At 36.3% G+C, this 5000-nt stretch overlaps 1 protein-coding gene and 1 long non-coding RNA gene across 2 annotated transcripts in view; both read right to left on the bottom strand.

Annotated features, from left to right (window-relative positions):
- Window positions 1–5000, bottom strand: part of LOC138016476 (alpha-1,3-mannosyl-glycoprotein 4-beta-N-acetylglucosaminyltransferase B-like) — a 36215-nt gene that overhangs the window by 8142 nt on the left and 23073 nt on the right. The window lies entirely within an intron of this gene.
- On the bottom strand, window positions 3278–4659 carry LOC138016487 (uncharacterized). The gene is made up of 2 exons (XR_011125817.1): window positions 4455–4659; window positions 3278–3795 (listed from the first exon to the last, which is right to left on the bottom strand). It is a non-coding gene; the product is annotated as an uncharacterized lncRNA (long non-coding RNA).

Genomic DNA, 5000 nt, shown 5'->3' on the forward strand with positions numbered 1-5000 from the left:
GCTTGTTGATAGTGGAAAGATTTAGCAGAGGTTAGGTGCACTTTAATTAATTTAAATCTGCCAGAGAAATAAATACATGTAAGCAACCAGATCAAGAACAGCTCCTGTCAGATAGCCAAGAAGTGTGTGAGCAGACCACACTTTTGAAGTATCCCTAGAGTCTTTATCTTCATTATCAGCCTGAGGCCAAAAATTAACAATGGCTTTCAAGTTCAGCTTCAGGCCAATGCCAACTGCGAATTCAGGATCATAGGGTTTACTGGTGACACAAGAACTCCAGTCCAACATGAGCTGTTAATAAGCTGCAATACTGCCACTTATACAAGCAAATTTGCATTTTAGACAAACTGCTATTTATGTGACAATATCTCAAATAAGCCATGAACACAAAAAAAAATGAACCATTTCTAGGTCTGGAGCAGTTTGCATCTAGCACTGAAACTTGGGTTAGATAACACCGCGGTAAAACGCACTGCGCATGAGTACAAATTTAAGCTTCCGGTCAATACGCATTTCCGGTTACGTATTTAAATCCAATGTAAACGAGATAAAATCCCGTACTGCGAAGTTTGAAAACAAAAAGTAAGAGTTAGCATAAGAAAGTGGGAGAAAGGTTTGTCTCCTTGAAAAGTTTATTTTTCATTTAAGTTTCAAGCGCTTGCACCAAGGGGTTTGGTGTTTGCACCAGCAACGAAATATGAGAGAATTTCGGGCGCGTTCGCCCTCGACAAGAGCAATTTTTTTTCGTAGTTCTCCTTGTTGCGTTGGTTTGGTTGTGCGGCTCACCCGCAAAAAAGTGTGGGAAAGCCAACAGCCGTAAATGTGCCGGCAAAAATATTTTTTGTCAGAAGATTTAGCCAGAGCTGCCGCCCTCCAAGTGGGTTAAATCAACAGTTTGCCGTCTCCATTGGGACGAAATACGGAGGAGCAACAACAGGTGCTCGGTTCTTTCTTCAAAAGGTACTTATAAAATTATCTCGTACTATTTTGGAGCGTCATTTGCATTTAATGTACCTCCATTTTTATTTTACTCTTCTTGAATACAGTACAGTGCGGACAATTACTTAACTAAAATACATTGTTGGGGTGCAGGTAGCAAAATGCTACCTCGGGCGGTACAGTCTAAAATTGGGAGATTTGAGAAACAAAACAGGAAGTCACGGAAGCATGGACATATTATTTTGAAAAATTTATTGCCAACCGAATTTAAGGAAAAATAATAACTTTATAGACTGCAAAACAAACACTTTATGCCACTTGACAAACTAATTTTTTTTAAGACCAAACCCATAAAATTGTACCAATATAATTTTGTCAAAAATGTTGTCAAAATTTAATGCCATTTTCACAAGTGGCTATTGAAATTCAGTAGTACTCCAATGTTGTCTCCACATTGAGGATTCAGGTAGAGGTTTGTCCAGGAATCCTATGACACCGACGTTTTGAAAAATTTCACTAAAAATGAACCTACTCCATTTTTCATTTAGTGGGGAGAGATGCTTTTTGGACATCCTATTTTCAGTCTCTGGATACAAACAAACTCATTACTAATATGTCTATTTTTTATCATTTTTTTTAGTTCGTGCAATTTACTCGCTCGCCAATTTTAAGACTACACAAGAACTTAAAGCAGCAACACAGCAGTGGTGAAGGTCTCCAAAAAGTTCGCAGCCATTTCCAATTGCTGTTCCAAAGACTTAAATTTCTACTAGCAGGGAGGATTTTACTGTAAAAAAAATTACTACAGCTAGCAACACACTTTCATCACATTGTAGTGGGTTAATGTGACAACAACAAGGACAATCAATCAAGAATAATTATTGATTTTATCTTCCAGCAATAAAAAGGAACAATTATTATTATTTTTAATTGCTGGAAGATAAAAAAAACAGCTGGAGGATATAAAAGGAGGATATCAAATAATGTATCTTGAAAGATAAGAAAACTTGTTGAAGGGGATTCAGTGCCATTCTACAAAACTTTTCAGAAATTTCAACTTGGCCTAATAAATACTTCCAGTACAATAAATTATTGAACCTCTCTTTGTGGACTCGGATAGCATCTCAGCTGCTTCAATAAATTTTGAATCCGCCCTTCCATCAGATTTAACTTTTAAAAAAACTCGTAACTTCATATTTCTGTAGTAATAATTCTTCAAGCATGTTGAACAAGAGCATACTAACCTACATTTGAAAGGGGCATAATCCCACAATGCATTTTTCTGGATAAGACTTTACAGAAATAATTCCTGTTACCTTTCCATATGGACAAAATACTTTAACTAATAATAATATTTTAGATATAACAGGTGTGCTGAATTTTTAGCGATTGCTTTTAATAATACTAATCTTTCCTACCATTCCCAAGGATGATTAAATTAAGTTGAATACAGTAAGTGGTCACTGGTGAAGTAAACAAACTGCCCCAAGGGGACTCCCTTACAAAAATAACAGGAGTTTTTGTTGTACCTTTTTGGGGCAAAATTTGTGGATTTGTAGTGCTTGCAATGCTATGATCAATATCTGGAACTGTACATAGCAGAATTTGGTACGCCAGCAAATAACTTTCACTTCTGAATTATAAAATGCCAGTCATTTGTCACTTTAGAGGTGGTTCCTTTGTAGGGGTTAAGATTTCGTTCGGCTACATCCACTAAACAAGACTCTGTTACCTTCAAGGGTTGTTTTAAAAAAATTTCCAAACTGTACCCTGTCATTTTTCTAGGGAAGACCCCTCCTGAGCAAATTGCATCCTTATGTTTGGGTTCCCATTGATTTAATGATAAAAGCAACATTGTTCTAAAATAATATTTCAATACCAATATAGTCTTTTTAACCTAACTCTTTTGCACAGTTTACTCCGTGAGGCACCAGCTTCAACTTTGATACTTTTGAGCAGTTATAGTAATGGTGGAGGTTATTTGGTTCAACTAAAGAATAAGAAAATCAAAGTAATAATAGCACTTTATAATATTATGTTCCACTAATGAGCTGTACAGCTGAGGTCTGTCAAATTTCCATCTGAGTAACCTGACAGCTCTTACAGTACTTCTCAATGTAAAGAAAAGGAATCTTGTGGACTTGAACAGTCCCAAACAGAAATGCTGTGTATTCCAAATATGGTCACATGAACTCTTCAAGGTTTGCCTGCTTCCAGAACTTCAAATCCATGAATAGTTTGAATATTTTTCCTGGGCTCCTTTAAATTGTGTACACTTTTTAATGGTTTGCCTTTAAACGTAACATTCAGAATCTAATGCAAATACAACTGAGGCTGACAAGACAACAATATCCTTTATTTAAACACAACCAATATTAAAGAAATAATACATGCTTGTGGGGTTGTGTGCTTACTATAATCAAGATGCACTACAGGAAATAAAAACTTAAAACTAACTATGTAAGAGACATAGGATATGAAGTAGAAATTAATTACTATCCAAAGATCATATTGTAAATATTATAACAGGTTGATTGACAAGTCCTTTGCTCAAAATGGTAGAGCATAAAATTATTTGAAGTCCAGCAGGACCCAAGGCGAGAAGTTATGATAAAAGCTTTAAACTTTTTTCTAAAATATTTTACTGCTGTCAAACCCAATGAGACCTTATGCATGGGATTGTCACTGTTTCTAGCTGCAGCTCCAAATCACGTAATATATTAATAAATTTTGTCATCTAAGAAAAGAACAACATGTGGGGTGTAATTAATTCTTCATTTCAGGAACAACTATCCACTGTCAACCATCACATGACTCAAAACAGATTAACTTGATCCGACAACACATGACAGTCCCCTAAAACCAAGTTACATCATTAATGCTTCCACAAAACAATAGTCTAATAAAAAAATGATTTGTTACACGCAAAGAGTCACGAATCTGAATCTATAGATATCTATATATAGCTCTAGTAATGTACCCACACTTCAGTTCTTCCAAACATTATTTTAACTAAAACATGGATTGTGGCAGGGTCAAAAACGTGCCTTAAACACAAATTAATTGCAAATCCATAACTTGGTAACTATTTTAACGGACAAAATAATGAAATTGACGTCGACATGGATCGGTGAGTTGTGACCCCGGGGTTGTGACTGCTAAGAAGTATAATAAATTAAAGATATATTAACAAGAAAAGAGAATATAATTACCTTAAAAGCAGCTATTTAAAATATTTGATGCTAGGGTTACGTTCCCAATGACCCAGTCACACTCAAAATCAAATTCACATCTGATCGAATCATTGATCATTCATGTTATGTAGAGGTGCCGATCGTAAGGAGTAACGCAGAAAAAAATAACCTTCACGTTGCACAATATTGCCATTTCCCTGCCACAAGCCAATTCACACATGAACGGAAACCTTGGGAATCCTTATTTCTGCACATTACAGTAACTTTTTGTACCCGATGGCAACAAACCTTTCTACATTAAAAGTTGTGTAAAAAACTCACCTGTTTTGCAGCTCTTTTCCCACGAAATAAAATTTTCCAGGAGCAAGTTTTCCCAGGATGCTAGTTGGATTGGACTTGCAAACGTTTTACACAACATAGACGTTCTCAAAGAATACATTCCACTTGAAACTGGCGTTCAAACTAACCTTGATCGCTCTAAAAAGAACGTAAACCAACAAGGTACTGATTCTCAAACGGCAGCCATTCTCCTGTTCCTCTCGAGAGTGCTTTTCTCACGAGAGTCAATGATAGTCCCGGAAACGTATCACTTGCCATATTGCGCGACTCATGCGAAGACATTTTCGCCAGTGAAGCAAACCGGAAATGCGAAAGATCACGCATGCGCAAACGTTTTGCCGCGGTGTTGGTTAGATATGGTTTTTTTACTACAAAGTGAATGGTCTGATTTGTTTATCCTGTCGGTGGGACAAGGATATAATTTTTTTGATGGTCAGTACAAAAATAATGGAGACTGCAGACCAGGCCTATTTTGTGCCGTAGTCTGCATTTTAGACCCAGTCTGCAGTCTGCATTTTATACTAACTG

The sequence above is a fragment of the Montipora capricornis genome, chromosome 9, assembly GCF_036669925.1.
Source record: "Montipora capricornis isolate CH-2021 chromosome 9, ASM3666992v2, whole genome shotgun sequence".
NCBI classification, from domain to species: Eukaryota; Metazoa; Cnidaria; class Anthozoa; order Scleractinia; family Acroporidae; genus Montipora; species Montipora capricornis.